Source organism: Puntigrus tetrazona, chromosome 21 (genome assembly GCF_018831695.1).
Source record: "Puntigrus tetrazona isolate hp1 chromosome 21, ASM1883169v1, whole genome shotgun sequence".
NCBI classification, from domain to species: domain Eukaryota; kingdom Metazoa; phylum Chordata; class Actinopteri; order Cypriniformes; family Cyprinidae; genus Puntigrus; species Puntigrus tetrazona.
In genome coordinates, this window is record NC_056719.1 from 10,481,705 (window position 1) to 10,503,854 (window position 22,150).

General features: G+C 38.3%; 1 protein-coding gene across 7 annotated transcripts in view; it reads right to left on the bottom strand.

The window, feature by feature from the left end:
- nrg2a (neuregulin 2a) overlaps positions 1–22,150 on the bottom strand; it is an 80,088-nt gene that overhangs the window by 52,760 nt on the left and 5,178 nt on the right. The gene's annotated exons all lie outside the window — the stretch shown is intronic.

The following is a 22,150-nucleotide window of genomic DNA, read 5'->3' on the forward strand; positions in this document are numbered from 1 at the left end:
CCACAAAAAGCTCAAAATACCATAATTCCAAAATGTTTGACATTGTAATTATGCATGTGTGACATGACACAAAACAATTCTACTATTCTATCTCTTTTTACTTTTATACTCTACCAATGTCCCCCTCTGCCTCTCCTGCTCTCTTTTTCCTCTTTGCTCCCAGTTTCCCATCCTCTACTGTAAACGAGTCACAACACGTTCCTGATAGTGTCACTCCCTGCTAGTGTCGTCAGGAATCCCAGCAGTGAGCACGCAATCACAGACTGGGAACCTAGTGAGAGCACAGAAAACATACTGCCAGAAAGCTACACATGCAATGCCTGTGCAGCAGGTACAATAGAGGGAGATAATCGCCAGAAAGAAGTTAAATATGAAGGATATGAGAATGAAGGAATAAAGGAAAAATTAAAGAAAAGACAGACAGAAAGAAAGAAAAGACAGAAAGGAAGAAAGAATCCTCCCTTTCATCATTAAGAAAGAAAACAATATGAATGATATAAGAAAAAGCAAAGAAAAGAAAAACAGGAAGTAAGGAAGGAAGCAATCACAGCAATAAGACAACCTGGAAGGAAGGAAGGAAGGAAGGAAGGAAGGAAGGAAGGAAGGAAGGAAGGAAGGAAGGAAGGAAGGAAAGAAAATGAATGAACAAAAGGAGGAAGATGGAAATGATATAAAGAATAAAGAAAGAAAGAAAGAAAGAAAGAAAGAAAGAAAGAAAGAAAGAAAGAAAGAAAGAAAGAAAGGAAATATGAAGAATATGAGAATGAAAGAATGAAAGACAAATTAAAGAAAAGACAGACAGAAAGAAAGCCAACATATCTCCAAGGAAGAAAGAGACAGGCAGGAAGGAAGGTAAAAGATATAATGGGTGGATGGATGGATGAAAAAAGAAGTAAACACAGCAAGAAGACAAATAGGATGGGAAAGGAAGGAAGCAAAAAAGGGAGAAAGTAAGGTTAGGAAAAAGCAAGACAGAAAGGAAAAAAAGAATGAACAAAGGGACGATGAATGAAAGGATATTAAGAAGAAAGAAAGAAAGAAAGAAAGAAAGGTATGTGTTATAATGTCCATCCAAAAGCTTGGTTGGTTGGCACTGGTTGGCTGGAATCCAGTCACGTGATTCTTGAGATGAAAATATCAGAGGCGATCATAAATAAAACACAGTGTCAACATCACTCTACTTCCATCCTTCCCCCTCCAAAAAAATATGACTAGGAAGGAATAGGAGTTAAACTGGAAAAACGGTTCAACTGATGTTTATTTGACACCAACATTGAAATGAAAGATGATAGAAATACATGGCTGAAGCCTACAATGTTCAACAATCTACACATACAGTACAACTCATTTCACTGTCTCGTATCCGTTATGACTAACGCTGATAAGTTCCCTATGAATTATGAGCTTTATAGCATACAGGTTATGTCATGTCAGGGCCCATATGGAATTAAATTTTGAAACAACAAACAATGACGATACACTTAAAGAATTAATATTTTAGAAGACTGTCACATGTTTCACTTCAAATCAAAGGGTAAGCGCTAAGCCCAGATAACATTAATGCTGGCGGCAACAGTGTCACGGTTTCAAATCTGTATGACTGAATGTCATATTGTTGTGCCTCTAAGCAAGGCACCAAAGCTCAGATAAGAGCTGTAAGATACAGTATCAAAAGTGTCTTCATAAGGGTTTCCTCCAAACAACCTTGTATCACCATTTTCATCAAGTAAGATGCACCAAGACCAAAATCTGTCTGACATGATGTCATTTTGTAAACAAACCTCTTCTCATAGTAATGCAACAACCTATCCTGTCATCTAGAAAAAGAAAAAAAACTTCAAGAACCAGCACCTTGATTCCAAAAATAGAGGCATTTCATAATTCTGTCACCACCACAGAGTTACATTTTATTAATACAAGGTAGACAGTTGGGGGTTATGCCAGAACCCATGCAGAAACTAGACGCGTTAGAAAGATGGTGACGAGATTGAAAGCATGATGGAGGAAGTGGAAGGTTACGTGCCGTACGAGGTGAGTCACAGTACATGCTGTGGTATCGGGCCTCTCGTGACTCTGACCTCCTTGGAGCCATGTCATCATTTACCTGGTGGGAGTGTATGTGTGTGTGACAAAGGGGGCGGGAACTGGCATGTCTCAACACATGCAGTGTAGCCTCCACTTTAAAGAAGATCAAAGCGCCACGTTGTAGGCATAAACAGTGTGTGTGTGTGTGCATGTGTGGAAGTGCTTCCCTCATGACAGCTCTTTGCGGTGAGTGAATCTGTCAACGGTAATGACACTGAGCGGGATGTGTGGGTCACCCTCCCCTCATTGCCAGGCATGACGGGACTTGTCACCCGACCTGCGTTCTCCTCTCTGGCACCTATGCGTGTATACGTACACATGCAGAGCTGTATCTACAGGTATCCGAATACAGTTGCTGTTCATTCAAAGGGGAACTCCCTTAAAAGATTATTTCCTCCTTGAAATGCAGTAAGGCTTCTGTGTTAGATTTGCCCTACCATACTGCAGAAGTGAATGCGTTACATTTACTACAGAGGTATTGAGCGGTTCTGGTGGGCGGGGCTGACATCACAGGATACAATACCACCAGTGCTATGTTGCAATATGCTATTACAAGGAGTTGCGGAACAAAAGGAGAAGAAAGAGAAAAAATTGGGTGTATCAGCGACTTGTTCTGCTTTATTTTTGCTGTGAACCACCCACCTGGCAAGAAGCACGAAGCCCTCCAGCTCAAGGTGAAATTAAAGACTGCAGTGTGACATGGACGGGTTGCTCACCGTAATGACAGCCATTCAAACAAAAACAATAGGTTTAGGAGACAATACTCAAAAATGGGGCACTGTTGTGCTTTCCCACTTTTATTCTCTCTTTAGGTCTCATCCCATCCTTTTCCCTCTCCCGGCTCTGAAGTGTTCCTCTTTTCATCCATTACATAGCATCTGCTGTTTCTCAAAATCGGTTGCCCCCAGGCGTTCGCTGCTGTGATCGGGTGGGTGGGGATGCCTGACATTAAGAGTAAATAAAGAGAACGTGAAGCCACCCCCTTAAAAGTCCTGGATTGGACTCTACTGGATCTCTCCCACTCCTGTACCTTCACCAGGCCCCATCTATGCAATTTGCTGCACCCCCTCTTAACTTCCTTAAAGATCACAGCAGATAAGTGTAGCCCACCTCCCCCTCTACCAGCCTCCCGCTGTACCTGCACACCATCACACATATACACCGCCCCGAGACACTGCTGGCATTTCACAAGCTCTGTGAGTTTATCTTTGGAGACCTAATGGTTTTAAACACCCATCTGGTTGTTTAGATCTGCGTGTTTCTCCTAGGGCATAGTGTGTGTGTGTGTGGGGAGATGGTGGATCTGAGTGGGAGGTAAGGGGATGCAGATCTCTGCGTTTAACACTAGCCTGCTGACTTGTGAGGTAAAGCAAGGGCAGTCGAGAGGTGGAGAGGTACTGCAGAGGCAAGGGTAAAGTGAACCAAACAGATTGATTTCAACAAGCTGCTTAAATGGCCAACAGTTGAGTTTGGTGGTGCGTCAATGGGCAGAACCGCTGGGATTGTCATCTGTGAGAATGTGCTGATTCTAAATGAGACCTGGGTACAAAATCATTGGATGCAGATGTGAACAATCAGACCCGTGTCTGTCCCCCACCTTAAATTTTGAAGACAGCTTGAACTAGTCTGTAGGTAGATCATCTGTGAACGATCAGGGTGCCCAGGCCTGGTGCCTGAGAGCAGGGCATGTTTCTAATGCGGAGCTCCTTAAGGGTCGGAAAAGGGTCGAATCTTAATCTCTTTGAAGGTATATCTCTGAAACAAATCACACACATCCGTAATGGTGAAGGAAAGATCTGTGCTTCCAGGTACCCTCATCTGCGCAAAAGGCAGAATGTGGGGTCTGAGACATCCGCCCCATCAGACGGGATGTCTCGAGGCGCACACGAAAGCTTGACCAATCAAAGTCAGGAGGGGACCCTGTTGTACCACAGCAGTGGTCACATTTCGGGCAGATGAGCCATTGAACTTCTAACCGCTCTACCATGTGTGTTGTAGTAAACAACCATCTGTGTTTGTGACCACAAGCAATAAGACGTGTGAATGAAAAGACAGAGTGAGCGTGAGCAATTGCATGCATTGCGTGCAACAAAGACTGTGGAAGAAATTGTTCACAGGCAACGTGCATATGCTTGACTGCGACCGGGATAAATGTGTAAGCATGTAATGAACCTTGCCCCCCGTGTGCATGCATGTATGTTCAGGTGGTTAATGGTGAGATAGTGTGAAATCAGCCCTGCACCGTTTCTGCTGTGCACAGCTATCACCATGGAAACCATTCAGAACAAGGCAGGAGATAGAGATAGAGAGGGAGACACGTTGCACCACATGAAAACAGAGACGTCCATAAGGTGGCCTCTGCTCAATCTGCAGGGAAACACTGCAGAGAGAAATAGGCAGCAGTGAGAGAGAGAGAGAGAGAGAGACCATGCTTCACAGGCAGAGTGACATACTAACTGCACACTCACTCTCTAAACTGCCAAGTTGTACGCAAATGTCAATCACAGAGCTGCCACAGTTTAGCCCCGCCCCTACTGTATACCACACACTGCAACAGCAGATCTATCCAGCCATTGTTTGAATGATTTATGAATGAAAGGATGGCAGAAACACTGGTTGAGATGCATTCTCATCACAGCGTATCTATGATGAGTGCTCAACGTATCAAAGATTTATCTCACCGGGAAAGGACAAGACATATAGTGATACGCATAGCAACACGGCAGCCAATAGGGTACAATTTAGTCCTGGCAAGTGCTGCGAGATGCCTTTTCGCAGCTTACGCTAACCGAGGTGCATCGGATCACAGAGGCATTCACATATCTGCTAAAAGCTATGACAGAACAAACAAGCACAGGTAAAGCCAAATGGAATGAAGTGAAAAACAAGACAACCAGTTTCACATCTTGTGTTAAGGTTTATTTGCCTAATCCAAGATCCTTAGAGATCGATGTCAGTATGGCTCATCCCGTTTATACCATCAGGGATGATCAAGATCATAATCTTCGGTATAGACCTTAAACAGGGTATTTTCTATATTTAAATTGAAGCAGTTGTAAAACATTTGATACGGGTGAGGGGTATACAGGCTTTTTTTGTTTTAGGTCAGTAGAATTTTTGTAGAAAATGTATATTTTCCATGTCGCATTGTCTTAAAAATCAGCATCGGATCTGTTTCTGTCCTTCACTGCTTAGTTTACTTTTGTGCATAAATGGCAAGCTGCAAGAGAGAACATTCATAAATCTCTTTAATATCTTCTGTCTCCTACACAACTATAACATGAAGTGGAGAGCAAAAGTCTCCTGCTTCTCAGAAGAGACCCTGCTAATCTAACCTGCTTCTACTCTAGCATTTCACATTTGCCTTTTCCACAAAAGCAAGAAAATCATCCATATTTGAAAAGTGTGTCATTAAATCATGACAAGGTAGTCTTTTGAGGGTCATTTTCGGCAGTTCTGTTTCATCATTGAATCATACCTTGAACAATGTCTCAAACTATGCTCAGATTTGCCAAGGCAGCCTGCATTCAAACTATATTATCCAACTATGTTACATCTACTTCTGCTAACACTTTGACTTGTCTAGCTCTTTGCCACATATATTTCCTATTATTATTTCTATAGCAACATATGATCTCAGCAGTCTCATTAATCAGCAACAAGCCAGCTAGAATGGCTACATATTGCTTTCCTATGATGTCATAAGTATGGCAACTTCAGCTGAAGTTTAATAACCTGGTGACATCCACCAAACAGCCTTTTGTGCAGATCATCATGTCCTGTTTTGTCAGCGACGATCAAACAGGACTGACGAGTGCAATTACTCTACAAGGATGAAAGGGCAACGTTCTGAAAGGTAAACACACAAACCTCTGCCTCCATAAAACAGCGGCGTTATGCGGTAGGCTTTTGTCTCTCCAGCCCGTTATTTAAGTCTGCTATTCAACAAGTGGCACTCAGATATACCGCAGTCCCTGGATCATGCTTTAAAGTCTCACCCGAATGTGCGACAGATTGTTTTTGAGATAGTGTCAGGGAGAGATCTACTCCATCCATGTTTATGCTCTCTTTCTCTCTCTCGGTTTCAGTAGAACAGACAAACACACTCCCACACACTCTCACGCAGTTTAACAAACAAGCGCCCACATTGCCGTTGCAGAGTTAACACAAACACATACGCATGCTGTTCAGCATTCAGAAACGGGCCAACACACAACAAGCAAAACACCGGCCAGTTGACACAAATGTATACATGCCCTTTCTGGCAGAACGTAAACACGCACACACGCATGCATGCTCTTTTTTGGCCACATCTGGTCTAGCTTGCAAAAAAGGCAACTGTAATGTGACATTTGATAGGAAAGAGAAAAGAAACGGCGGCTCATGGGAAAGGGTCCAGTTCTTATCAATACCCCTCCGCACACAAAGACACACACGTCCGCTCCCAGCTCTGCATTCTTCGAATCAAATCAAATTCCTTGCGCGCTCTCAGCTCGTCCTTTATCTGGAGAATGTACTTGGAGCAGAGCACAAACATGTCACAGTGAGGAAGCCAAAAGGCCCTATGCTCACCAAAAAAACCACCCCCCCCGAAACACACCACACACACCAGTCATTTGCATTTTTGTTTTCGCTTTTACAAGAAGAGCTGCGCCTTATCATGGACCCGGTTTATCTCTTGATTTCTCTTCCAGTGTAGCAGGGCCTTCCTGAAAAACACAGAGCTGTGCTGGCGGCGAGCGTCCTCTGGGGTCGATGGCTCTGCTGCTCGAAAACCAACGGCTTCAGTTTTTCTTTCAGAGGGGCCTCAGATAATTTGAGGGGAAAGCTGGTGAGAGATCAAGTGCGTGGCCCCCGGGTACGAGTGGCAGGACGGCCCCTTCGTGCTCCAGCTCCTTTGGAGGGGTGGGGTGGGGGGATTACAGGAAACCTGGAGCACAACTGGGCCGTCTCAGCGCGACAGGCAGACGGCCCGGTCACAGATACGAACCATGCTGTTCCAACGACAGCAGAGGTCTCATTCGGACTCAGAACTTGGTCTTGAACTGGATATTCTTCGCTGTGTAGGCGGAATAAGTAATGTGATTGGGGAAAAAAAATGCAAGAGAAGACTGAATTGGACATAAAAGACGCACAACATACCGAGCTCTGGATAAAAGCCGATGCCCAGGCGAAACTGAGCTGCGGCCTAGAAAAGATGAAAAAGCATAATTCATGGAAATATGACAGTCTGCGAGGGAAGGTTTGGGAATGCTGGGCCAATAGTGGTTGTGTGCAGAGCAGTTTTGTTTGTGGGATATGGAGCGTTCAGTCCTAACGCTCCCTTGCACCATGTCCCTGACCTTGGACCATGTGGGGGGAGAGGATTTGCATTCCTCAGCATCCAGAGAATAAAAAAAGCAAAAAATGGACACACAAATATTTGAATTCACAAAGTGCAAATTACAGGGCCACCAGTGTGTTTAAATGATTTGGCAAACCAAGGGCCAACATTTTTTGTTTACTCGCTCTCCACTCCAAAATAAAATAAAAACATAAATTGAGAAATTATTATACAAAAGAAGTATAACAGAAGAGTTTTTTCTTCCTCTCTCTCTCTGCAGTTTTATATAAATAGTTTTTAAGCTCAGTTATTACGATTCATGCGTAAACTAGAAGCAATTTTTTTTTTTTTACAATAAGTTACAAAACCTTTTTACAAAAGGTTAAATTCCCTAACATTGCGTCAATAGATTTATCTTGTTTAAGGATGTTTAGATATTTGTACTGGAATACGAGACAAAAATGCTGATTGAGAAAATAATTTTTTGCAGTACTAACTATCTTTCAACAACAAAATGAGAGAGACCAGACGGAAAGAGAGTGTGTTTTCCTGAGGAGATAGACACGCTCCTGAACTCCAGAGTCTGGGCCACTCAGCATGACATCAACAGCATGGTCAGAGATTAATATAAGACAGGAATGAAAGCAAGACTTACGGTAAGCTGCATCTCCGTTGACACTCTGAACATGTACAACCCTAACCCAGATACTCAGCTCAAACCAGTGCGCAAGATATACAACTGGAGGTAAATCAATACAGAGGCAATATCTCAATCGAAGTCTGTTTCAATCATTGGAATGTTTTCTTTTTTTCACCTCAGATAAATCTAGCACTGAGTCAGAGAGAGAAACGGCTTTCCAAGCATCATTAATACCAGAGAGCATCTCGAAACAAGGAGAGAAGACAATCATCCTGAATGCATCTACTTTCTTCCTGGCAACCTATCCGATGACAACTTGTTCTGGGAACAGGTCCAGCCAACCGCATTGAGTTCACCTCTTGCTCTGCACAGCGGCACCCAGGTGACTCTCACCTCACAAATCCGGAGATTGTGGAAGAAAAGTGCGCGAAGGAAGAGACTATGAATGTGAAAAAAGTGAAAGAGAGGAAAAAAGCTGAAACGAGAGCTAAAGAGCCAAAACAACACATGATAAAAACCACTAGGGAATATGAGTGTTGTTGACATGCTGTGACTAGCGTGGAAGGAAAAGCATCTATGTCACATTTCCTCCCAAAGCTCTCATAATAACTGGATTAATTATTCCACGTAAACAACAGATTCTACAAACGCGTCGCTGAAGAGATTCTCACATGGTAAACCCTGTGACCTGGCAGGCCCTTATGACAAATCGCCATGGCAACCATAGTTTCCACCACAATACTGGGGTAGCCTTCTACAGTATAGTTATTGTTACTACAAGTTTGCGCAATGATACTGTCAGCAACAAGAATTCAAAATGTCTCTTCAGCTATAGGCATGTTTGGCTTTATATTCTCTTAGAGCACACTTTTCACACTCACTTCTGTTTACTGAAAATGTCAAATGTGTATACTGTGTGTATCATAAACATAAAATATTCCCTTCTTCATTAATGAATTCATACATAAATCACAGATTTTTTTTTCCTGAAAGTTGTGAACAATTGCACAGTTTCTCTTACACTATTATTTAATGCAATAGCATTCTGTGATGGAATTTTTTATTTTTGAAAATGATCAAAATGCACATAGTTAGATACATTTTCAACTTTATTAGGAGATTGTTTAAAGAGGTTAAAGATGTTTTAGTTGCATTTTTGAAAAATGTATGCAATTTCCATACCATACATATTTACAATGATGCGACTTTTATCTAAAGCGACTGAAATCGCATTAAACATATCCATTTTTTCTATGATTTAGACCCATATTGGTGTTACTAACCAGAATCTAATGTTTGAGCTACAGAAATGCTGTTATACAATAAATTGTCTCTTTAGATCATCACAAATATGTAATAATTTATATTATTATGATGCATTCAAAAGTCATTATAAACAGTACCACTAAATTATGAATGCATGAAGAAGTTTTAAAGCGATCTTTAAAGCTGATACCTGATGCATATATATATATATATATATATATATATATATATATATATATATATATATATATATATATATATATATATATATTTATTTATTTTATAGATATATACTGTATATAATTTACTGATTACTGCATTAACTTGTCCAAAGTTAAAAAAAAAATCCTTAAAATGTAAAAAAAAACAACAACAGTAGATTAACATTCAGATTCACATATTATTTAATATGATTTTACATAAGTAAAAATAATTGTTGAAAGTAAGCAACTATGAAGAATTCTATTAACCATTTTTTTCCCCCATCAGGTCTCAGAGCTTACCATGCACCAGTACATTTAAGAAGGCTTTTCTTTAGAATATTTTTTAGTCCACTACATTCCATTACATAATGTTATAATTATTACTTCACTACATTTCATGAAGAAAAGTTGTTTTGTTTTTTTTTACTTTTAAAACTTAAGAACATTAAAAATGTAGTACTTTCTTATACTTCAAGTAATCAATAAATTTTTACTTGAGGTAGTAAGAAAGTACTAGATTTCTAAATGTAAGCATAAAATGATATATAAGATCAAATGTAGTGCAGTAAAAAGTACAATATTATGTAGTAAAAGTTTTATAAAGAAAAACATAACTACAGACACTTGAAAAGTACTTTTCAAAGCAGAGTAAAAATACACTGTCTACAAAAGCACAAAAAACATCAGATTGAAATACACAACAACAAAACAATTAAATTTATTTTAAGCATGCGTTTCTGCAAGTTGATGCAAACTGATCAGATGCAATGCATTACAAACGTCATTTCATCTGCATAATGATATCAAAGGCAACAATTCATCATCATTTCAAATAAAAGCTTTTCCAAACAAACTTTCTGATCATTGTATCTTACTGTACTGCTTCTACTTTTGCTGTAATGTGAAATGTGTCATTGCATGGGCTGGGCTTTAGATGAATGAGGCCTGGTAAATGGTGCTCTGATCTACTTTCAATCACACGCAGGTCCCTGCATTCATCAAACCCTCTCCTTACGGACAGCTAACTGCCCCATCACACACAGCAAAATCCTTCTCTGTCCACCTCTTAACACAAGCAAAAACCAACTATTCATTCTTTTTTAAGCCCTTTCATGTTAAGACACACATCAATCCACTCCTACGACATACCTGAGGAGGCAAACACTGGCGGTCGATGTGCATGGAGTGTGCAGCAAACATGGCCGGACACGTCCCTCGAGTGGAGCGCAAGGCTCACAACGGGAGTGTCGGCAGACCCTCTTTTCAACTATCTGGCACTGCGCACACAAACACTCGGACGCCCTTCCCGTGCTCCTTTATTTTCCAACCTTTCGTTTTGTCGAGTTCCTGTCACAGGCACTGTCTGCTTTATTCTGGACACATATTATGACAGATTGCTGCACATGCGTATGTATACAGAAACGGAAACGCAATACAATACGTATGCTATTGAGCGATGGTTACGCAGGCTCAGTTTTATGAGCAAATAACTACTGAGCTGTTAACCCAAGCTGATATGGATCTTGAAATCTGTGGATCCAAACATGGCTGTCTTTAGATTGACCAGATTACTTTTGTAGATTAGATAAAATGAATGATTAATCGTTAATAATTATTAATGATTATGTCATTGTTACCAATTAATTGCTAACCCCCATGTTGTTCCAAACCCTTAAAATCTTTGTTTCGCCCTCAAAACGCAATATAAGATATTTTAGATATCAAATTCAGCACCGTATTATCACCGTAGAGCCATTTTAGAAAGTATCGATGCACGCAAATAGTGTACGATTTGTCAGCCGCAACAAAATAATGCTGTTTTGGTTCAAATCAAATCATAAATACACGTATAAGACATATCCCTGTGTCGCAGCTGATACAGAAGAGTGTACATTGTTTGTGAGATACTTTATTTTTACGCTATTTGTGTGTTCTTTCCATACAAAAAGTATTCTTGTATCGTTATAATGTTACGGTTGAAACACAAGACGGAGTATTCTGACAATGTCTTTTATACTTTTCTGGACCATGGCAGTGTAATTTACTTGGCAGTCAATGGGACAGTCACAAGTAGGGCGATGCAATTAATCTCCCGCGCATCTCATCAGTAAAGCCGCTTCCGTGATTAGCAGTTAAATCACCTGCTTTCTAATAGAGCAGCTTTACTAGACACAACCATATTTCACTGACAAGCTAGCCGATATCGCCTTCATAATCGCAAATGAATCACCTGCAATAATGAACATGATATTAAAACATGGAAAAAAGAGCATTGCATTGCGTCCTAACTACATGCAACGAGGCAGGATAACAGCGACAAGCAATTTGGGTATCCACACTAGACACGACGTGAAAGAATCAATCAAGAACCCCAGCCAATCAGAAGTGAGCATGGGCGGGTTCTCTCTGGAAGAGCAGCTTTTTTGCAATGACACTGATATATTTATAATCTAATTCATAAATATTGAAGCGTTTCAGCACCATTTAGCACATCTCTGTCGTATTTGCTTAAATTTATTTTCAAGTTCTGAGGTAAACTGTCTGTTGTTGCTTTAAGTATGGGCTATAAGGTCATGCAATATGATATTTAAATTCATATTAGACATGTTTAACTTTGAATGAAGCAGAAATCACCTGAGATGATCTAATGTCATATGGTTTGTATGCTGTTGTTTCTGCCACAACTTCACGGAAATAGAAATAGTTTCTAAATTAAACATTTTGCGTCTCGCCATCGCGGCTAGCTTGGACAAAAACATGGAAAAGATAACTTTTATCGCATGTCACGGCATCACATCGCGTGTAGTTAGGACACGGTGTTAGGATGAATAATGACTTCGATTTCTATCTTAAAGTGTTGACAAAGTAGCAACACAACAATGAAAGAGGCATGAAAAAGGCCGGTTTGTCTCTTGGACTTGATCAAGGTTGCTTCGGGGTAAACTGAAAGACTAAATTTGGAAAAATAATATCTATCTTGGTGGTGGAGAATGTGGGCACATTAAATGCAAAAAGATACAACAACAACTCTGTAATTATCCGCATGTTAACTACTGGCCCATGGCTTGCACAAAACAGGAAATATGTAATATAAATATCATTTAAATATTCCTGTCCAATTGATGCTATGAGCATTTCATACGTTGAATGTGAAAAGATGTGCACTACATTATGCAAAAGCATACAAATATTCCTAATAGTTTGCATGCAACACAATAAGAGCTTTTCAAGCAGCAGCTATTCAAAGGAATTGTTTACAGAAACACAACTCGTGTCTTTAGCAACCGAGGCATCGTATTAATAGGCCTCAGGAAATGACAAGTTAAGACGTTTGCTGATCAGGCTACAGATGCTGCAGTGTCCTGCAGACGTGTGCAGAGCAGCCCAGGGACAGAAGACGCGCAGGTGCAGCAGGAGGTCACCTCCCGGGTGTCCTTTAGCCGCACACTACGCGTGAGTCCTGAGTGGCAGGATTGTACACATGCCATACTGCAGTGGGAAAGCGCAGAGACTTCCTGATGAATAGTTGATGAGCAGCTTCTTCGGAAAGCAGAGGGGAAAATCTTTCCATTCAGCTACAGTCTCTCTCCCTCTCTTTCTTTCTTTCTTATTTACATCTCATACACTCCTCTCCTTCTACATTCCCACTCCTTTTTCTCCTTGCCGTCAAGGCTGTAAACTACTGGGCCTTATTGTACGTAATGATAGACGAGAAAAATCACATTGAATGTTCTTCACTGTCAGATCAGAGAAAAGACTGTTTATAGTCAGGGTCAATGACATTAAGGGTGACTGTGATAAAGAAATGGTTATTATAGTTAACTAAAACCATTAAAAAAAAAGTTACATGACATAAAATAAACACTGACAAAATTGGGGGGGTCATTTTCATTTAGTTTTACATGATGTATTAAAATAGCTAAATGTAAAAGTAAAGCTGAAATGAATATATATATATATATATATATATATATATATATATATATATATATATATATATATATATATATATATATATATGGGCAGTTTTAAAACAATAACTAAAAAGAACAATAACTAATAAAAAACACACAGTTACTAACATTTCCATTTTCATTTAATTTTTTGTTAAATATCTAAAATAATATGTTCTGAAAAATGTAAAGGTAGCTTAAGCATTAATTACAAAATTATAACAAATGTTCCATAAACCTGTGTGTGTGCATTGTTTAAAAATCATTTTCTCATATACATTTTATGGAAAACAAATTCACACACTTTTTTGGGAGGGTTTTCACCAAAACACCATTTTATGATAATATTTACGATTGAAAGGTCATACCACATTAATATTTGTCTGCAAAATCAAAAGCAGTAAAACAGCCTTTTTAAAATATTATTTTATAAACTAATAATAATAGCCTATTCCAAACTACTTAATAAGGTTTTCCTTTTAAGAATTTGATTCCTTTAAGGAGTTGCATCCCCCTTTTATTTTTGACAACTTCACGTCTATGAAAATAAAATGTGTATGCTAACTTTTCTTGATATAAATAACTAGAAAAAGACCTGTCCTCACACATCATGAATCCTGAGTTTGTGCAGTGACCGCTTCACCTGTCACGACATCCTTCCCTGTCACATGTGCGCCTGCATTACATGTGCGCCGCATACATTATTTACTACAGAGGAAAATGCGCTTGAGGCAGGGATCAAGCAAACCTTGCTTTTAGTGAAGATGACATGGAGAGAATGAGAGCTCGAACATATGGGTCCCTGATCTGAGAGCCAGTTTGCATGTAGTCCAATAAACAGCACAGTAGATGGACAGCTGGGTTTACAGTTTTTTAGTCTACACTTAAAGGAGCACTCCACTTTTTTTGGAAACAGGCTCATTCTCCAGTCGAGTTTTACCGTTCTGGAATCTATTCAGCCGATTTCCAGGTCTGGAAATGGCACTTTTAGCATAGCTTAGCATAGATCATTGAATCTGATTAGACCAGTAGCATCGCGTTTAAAAATGACCAAAGAGTTTAGATATGTTTTCTATTTAAAACTTTACTCTTCTGTAGTTATATTGTGTACTAAGACTGGCGGAAAATGAAAAGTTGCGATTTTATAGGTTGATGTGATAAGGAAAATAGCACCCAGCGTGCAAGCTTGGACAGGGAGTGAGTTTTGAATAGAAAAATATCAAAACTCTTTGGTCATTTTTGAACTCGATGCTACTGGTCTAATTGGATTTAATGATCAATGCTGAGCTATGCTAAAAAAAAGAGTTATCGCCAGACACAGAGATCGGTTGAATAAATTCTAAAACGGTAAAACTCAACTTGTTAACTCTAGGGGAGCTGGAGAATGAGCTTATTTACAAAAAAGTGGAGCGTTTCTTTAATAAGAAATGTCACCTCTAGAATAATACTAACGATCATCACAGGCAAAAACAAGCACGGCTACTTTTCCAAAGAATAATCAATCTAATGCAAGGGATAAAACAGGGAAATCCCCATAAGAGAAAATAAGGAAAAAAAAACATAGCAACGTGGCAGAAAATGACTAAATAATGCTTTGAGGAATCTACAGCTTTCAAATCACACTGCTGGCCGTGCGTGCAAGTGATACTAAGAGATGCTTTCCAAGAGGATTAGTTTATCCAAAAGCGAATGCCAATGTAATTCTATAGGCTGAAAGTTTCATTCTTGAACCGATTCCATTTTGGAAGGCAACAGAAAACATTTTAATAGCAAACAGCGAGGACTAACACAAAAATGTCTCCTCCCGAAGCTAAACATTCAAGCAGCCCCTCGGTTTATTTTCCCTGTGAAGGTCTCGTGAAAAAGGGGCCACAAGTTCAGTTAAAACTAATATTTGCCAGATCACCTCCGATGATCACTGCTTCCTCTAATAGCGATGTCCATTTTCATACCAGCTGCGGGTAAGTAACTGCTAACTGCAGCCTCTTTCAGTCGTCAACCTGCTAGCTTAACTGATTTAGCAGAATGAATCTAAACAAGCATTCGCTATTTTAAAGCCAAGTGCAAATATTACAATAAAGTCAAGTCTGAATAAAATTTGATTAAATTTGATGGAAAATTTCGACATCGCTTTGACTAAAAATTTATAGGTCAGTTAGTCATTATAATCCACTCCTGAAAAGTAGATTACTTCATATCTGATGAATAATTTGATTAATAAAACTTTTTTATATAAAACTAAATTGCATGACATTTTGCACTAGTATGAAAGTTAACATGAAAAATAAGCAAATATGAAAATGTATAATACATTTATTCATTAAACTGATCAAAATTTACTAAAAAAAAAAACCTGTTTCTCACAAATACTAAGCAGCAAAAACCGCTTTCAACATTGTTTTCTGTAATAGTTTCATTCGACACTGAAGAGAATATACTAACATAAAAAATAACTTTCTTCATATTGTAACAGAATTTCACAATATAACTGTTTTTTCTGTATTTTTGATCAAATAAATTCAGGCTGTACATTACAGAACCAATTACTGGCAGAACAATTGCCTGGCATGCAATTGATTAGTACTTCGTGAAAACGGGGACCATTTCACCCTAGGGCTAAAGTCTCCGCGGTTTCTAAGAAATAACGAAGAAGAGATTCAGAGCAAACAGTACAGGGTTCCAGCAGCTTCACTACTTGAACCCCTAATGACTTACAGACGTGCCTTTTCACATTTGACACATGCCAAATGTTTCAGAGGAGTTTAAATGTTATTCTCTGTGGCAAGACAATGAGGCGCACGATTCATTTGTGCATCGGAGCAGTTTAAACATTGGTGATTAGCCACGATTACCCAGAGTGTTAATGTCAGACCTGACGAGTGTAACACCACAGTCACGCTGCGTCTGCAGGGTGCAAGATCTTGGGCCTGTTTGTAATATTTTTGGGGCTGTCAGAATCCTGTTCATATACTGCCTCTAAGTGGTGAATGTGATGCCTTCTTCTGTGGATAAAATCCCAGACAGCCAAAAGATCTATTCTGCTTCAAATTTGTGACCTCAGACCACAAAACCAGTCTATTTTTTTTTTTTAAATCGAGCTATATACGTCACCTGAAAGCTAAATAAATAAAATTGAACAACTATTTGTGAAACTGGAATCACAAAATAGTTTAATGGAACATGATTTTATTTAACGTCCTAATGATGTTTAGCATTAAAAAATGTGTGTAGATTATATTTACCCATATACTGTTAGCTATTGCTACAAATATACCTGTGCTACATATGACTGGTTTTATGGTCCAAGGTCACGTATAGCATAACAAGGATATACAGAAAGAACGTTTTGAATATTATAAGGTCATCTATTATTTCCTTAGAATATTCTTTAACACTTTAGAAACACTTTTAACTATTAACTATGACTTTCCCTCAATAAATTCCAAATTTTGCTGCTTATTAAGAGTTAGTAAGGTAGTTGTTACGTTTAGGTATTGGGTATGATTAGGGATTTAGAATAATATCATGTAGAATAAGGCATAGAATATGCATGCTAATAAGCAATTAATATGTGCAACTGTAAAATAAAGTGTTACCGAATATTCCTTTACGCATAACAACTTATAGAAATGCTAAATCCAACAGCTAACTCGCAATATTTTGCTGTACCCATGCATGACATCTTGCCTGCATTTATTACCCATATGGGTAAAGAAGCATGCACTAGGTTCTTAACAGTAATTTGCAGCCCATGTTCTCATTGCCTATATAAATATGCAGTTAACTCATAAATGGTGCACGGTTTCCCTCTCAAAATGGTCACAGTGCACCAGTACATCGAGTTCCAATAAAAACACACAGCTCACACTCAACTGCCTTTACAGCTGGAGCCTGAAACACCCGGACTCAGATTTACAGCTTGTCAATTACAAGGTATTACGCAGGCTTGTCTCTGCCGCCTCTTTCCCTTCGTAACACTCCGCAGACAATCCAATCCCTGTGGGCCTATTTTCAGAGCTCTTTAAATTTATCACACGATGGACAGCTCTGCCACTACTGTAACCCGCCAAGGTCACTTTTGTCACAGATACTGTGTTTAAAGCCAGAAATGATCACCTTCGTGGGTAAAGAACGCAGAGGAGTTGACCCTCGTGCAAGTCAGCATTTTCAGCAAAATGACGCACCGCTTGTGTTACTGGAGGTCGTTCTTTATTATGGGATTCAATTATTCCCAGTGCATTAAAAGCTTTAATTATAACCGGGTAGCCTTTGTTAAAGATAGATTGAAAACAGTATATAACGTACAACTAACCTTGTCCCCATTTGTGCTGTAGTACGATCGCTGTTTATTTTTATCTGGTAAGCCATCACTATGAACAAAGGAAAATGACCAATGAAAAATGTGTGTTAGAAGTGTTTAGAAATCTAGAGTATCCACTCTGAATGCAAAATTGATTAAAAAAAAACAAAAAAAAAAAACAACACACTCATGGCATGCACATTACTTTCAAAAAAATGTCTGAAACTAATGTTTAGGAATTTGAAAACCAGAGCAAACACAAATACAAGAACTAAAGTCTACAGTAGAAATAATTGGCATTCAGTTTAGTAATTGCCTCTTTGCTTTTGCTATCCTAATATATTTAAACATAATCCATTTAGTGTCCTCAAAGCTACTTAAAACAAAGCCACATTTAAATAAAAAAGAAAGGTTAAGAAAATCTAGTAGTTTTAAATAATGATTTATATACAATATATATATATATATATATATAATTTATTTATTTATTTGTAATAACATAAATATTAACACTTGTAATGTATAAACTAAAAGATAAAAAGTAATGTATAAAATACAAATTATTAATTAGAGTTACACTATATAGCTTAAGCTCCTGTTACAGTGTAAATTATATTATATACAAGAATTATATTATATACATGAATTATATTAATTAATAGGGGTGACACGATACACAGATGTCAAGGTTTGGTACGTACTATGTTCGGTTTCTTTTCATTTATTTTGAACAGACAGTAGTACAAATTATATTTTTTTCCCACGTAGATGTGAAAATACAAAATATTATATTACATTGTAACGTTATATATAATGTGTCGTATCCTACATATAAACAAGGGCAAGAAAAAAAAAACTGCGACATGTAACGTTGCCTATATGTGCTGAGTTTCAATTCATTTTTGCTATATGCTTAATTTATTCACAGAAAAGAGACAGCTTTCTTTGTTTTATAAAAGCCGTGTCGACCGTTACATAGTGATGAATTTATTAAGACAATAAGCGTTTAAAGTTTATTCTGTTGGTAAGGATACAGCTGAAGTGACCGCGTCACAAAAGTTTGAGTAATTTAGTTACAACGTAATGACGTTCAACACATTTTAAGTGTCTGAATAGGTATAGTCCACGCCCAACAATGAAAATTGTTACGTATTTATTAAACAATACATACATAACCACTGCCTTCCATAGTATTTTTTTCCCCCTCTGGAAGTCAATGGCTACCAGCAGCCGTTTGGTTACAAACGTTCTTCAAAATATCTTCTTTGGTGTTGCACACAATAAAGGAAGTCTCACAGGTTCGGAACAACTTCAGGATGAGCAAGCGATGGCAGAATTTTGATTTGAACTACGCATGCCTGATCGCTCGAATCATTTTTACAGCCACTGTTCGTAAATGTAAACTCCATTCAGGCCACGCAGCACAGCCTTCTGTAGTTGGTGCGTTTGTTTGCTGAACAGTGAAGCTCTGATCTGTCTGCCGTTCTGTGTGGATGTTGATATCACATTGCGAGACACTTACAGCTTGAAAAGACAGAAGGTGGATTGTTACCGAAGCAGAGAGGGAAGGAACGAGAGCGCTCGTGGGGGCTTTATGAGGAGACAGGAGCTGGCAAAGGGTTCAAGAGGAAAACAGGCAGAATGCACACGGGCCAAACAGTCAAGATCGCTCTTGCGCTGTACACCGAGTCCATTCTAGGTAATTGGTTGTCTCGGTAGCACTCAAGCAAGGAGGTCTGACTCAGTAATATCTGGGGAAAACTAATTGTTAGCATTCCTGTTCATTGGCACTTGATCGGCTGGTGCAGGACTTCACAGAAACACATGACTGCCATTTTTGCTCGCGGAGAGCCCGTTTCGCTGCCAGGTTGTTTTAAAGCAATCATCTGAACAAAAAAAAAATGTCACGTGACTAATGAGTCTGGAGCTGCAGGAAAATGACATTGATTATACTGATTGGCTGGTTACTCTGCATGAAAGTGTACCATCACAGTCTCTTTATTAGCAACTTTCCATGAGCTGTGACGTCAAAAGCAGCAGACAACAAGAAAAACTAAACAAAATAAAAGATTAATAATTATTATTATTTATAGTAATAATCAGTATTCTGATGTATAGTCTATCAGAGTGAAATTACTTCTTGACAGAAAAACAAACAAAACTAATTTGGAATGGAATGGAATTATTTTTTTTGTTTTGTTTAGGTTTTTTTTTGCTTTTTTTAATATAATATTGTAACATTGTAACATTTATATTAAACACTGAAAAAATATAATGAAATCAAAAATTTGAATTGTCAATTTGATTTCATGTTGACTTTTACCACCTCAGTAAAGTAAAATAAAAAAATATATTTGTTTTGTTTTATTAAATATTGATTCTAAATAACTCCATTTACTTAAAACCCATCAATTCAGAATGATGTTTTTATAATATAAATCATGTATAACAAACACTGCAACACTCCATAATAATAAACCAAAAATTATAATGGTCAATTTGATTTCATGGTGACTTTTAGAAAGTAAGTTTTTATTATTTATTAAATATTAATTCAGAACAGGTTTACTGTTGAACACTCATCAATGGAGAATGATGCTGTTTACCTCCAAAGTGCAATTGCAACCCAGGGGTTTTTGCAGGGCCATGAAAATATACAATGAATTATTCCTGGTCCACAAAAGGTTTCAAATTGACAAGAGTCAAACAAAATAATAATAATCGATACTGTATGTTTTCAAATTATTAAAATTGATATTCTGTAAATTATATAATCAAAGAGATACTCTTTGCAATATAAATCAAGCGATGGCATAAGAATAATCTGGTTTTCTACCAGCTAAACATGCCAAAATTAAAGCAAACGGCTGAAGTACGCAGATCCAGAACTGAGAGCTGACAGCGATTATCATGCAGTAATTAAGTCTAGGTAACAACATGTGTCCCAGAGTACAGCTGACACACTGAAGACCACTGGAGGCCTGTTTCATACGTCTCCTGTCAGCCCCGTGCTCCGCACAACAGCGATGAAGAGGGCCACAGTGTATGAATCTATCTCAAGGGGGAGGATGCAGAGCAACCTACACAAACATTCATCATCATGCGTGACCAGGATCGATGGGAAGACCATCTTCGGTATTCCACCTTCACAAACTGCTTTCACTCCAGAGTGCTTGAAGGAAAAGCAGATCTGACTATCACGGGACAAACTACCAGAGACCGGCTGCTTTAAATAAGAGATTATATCACGAAACTGTTAACATGTACAAATCATATTTTAGATTTTAAATGAAGACATAAACCTAGGAATAATTTCTTTCTTCTGTGGAATGTAATATTGAAAATACATTATTTAAATATATATATATATATATATATATATATATATATATATATATATATATATATATATATATATATATATATATATATATGTGTGTGTGTGTGTGTGTGTGTGTGTGTGTGTGTGTGTGTGTGTGTGTGTGAAATAAATGGAATTTAATGATCACCAAAACAGCCTTCAATATATCTGTAATTTAAGGGTAAACTATTCCTTTAAGAAAAACAAACAATTATGTTTTAAATAATGTTTCAACTCTCTTCGTCCATACAATAAAAGTCAGTGGGGACTAAAACACCAAGACATTAAATGATTACAGGCTTTTCATTTTTGGGTGACCTATCCCTTTAAGAAAGCTAAAAAAGATCATCATGTTTTCAGTTTTCTTTGTCCATACAATGAAAGCCTTGTGGGGATCAAAACCTAATTATATTAAACGATAAAAGTGTGAATTTTTTTGGATGAGGTATCTATTTAAGGCAAGATGATGCTGCACTGCATTTAATCGGTTTCCTAGCAGTTTCCTACTAAACCATATCAATACTGGTTTGTTTTACAACCCGAATGCAACATAACTCGCTGGTTTTCACCGCTTGCTTGTGTCCAGCTCTTGAAACACATTCTGAGCTAAGGCCTGTTTGTCTGAAGGGAATATGTGTGGGCGAACCGCAGAGAGAGATTTTCTTTTCTTGGAGCTATGGAAAAGTGGGCCATGCTGGAGAGAGTGCATAATCCTGCTTTAGTATCCTAAATATGACCAAGTTCATAAAACTAGTGTTTTAACATGGCCATTACCCCAAATGACAACCCACCACGAGTGTCCAGCAGGAAGACGGCAGTCACCAATTTCATTCTCAAGGCCAAATCCGGTTTGTAGCTGAGATATGTGGCCAATCATCACCAAATCTCCTCAGGCGGGTTCTCTTGTTACAGCTTTTTGAATCACGCGCTATTTTACCGAAGTACATTTTCAATGGCGGACAGGCATCCAGTGGATTTTTTTTTTAAGACAAGATCTCCGTGTTCGGTCTGGCACAAAA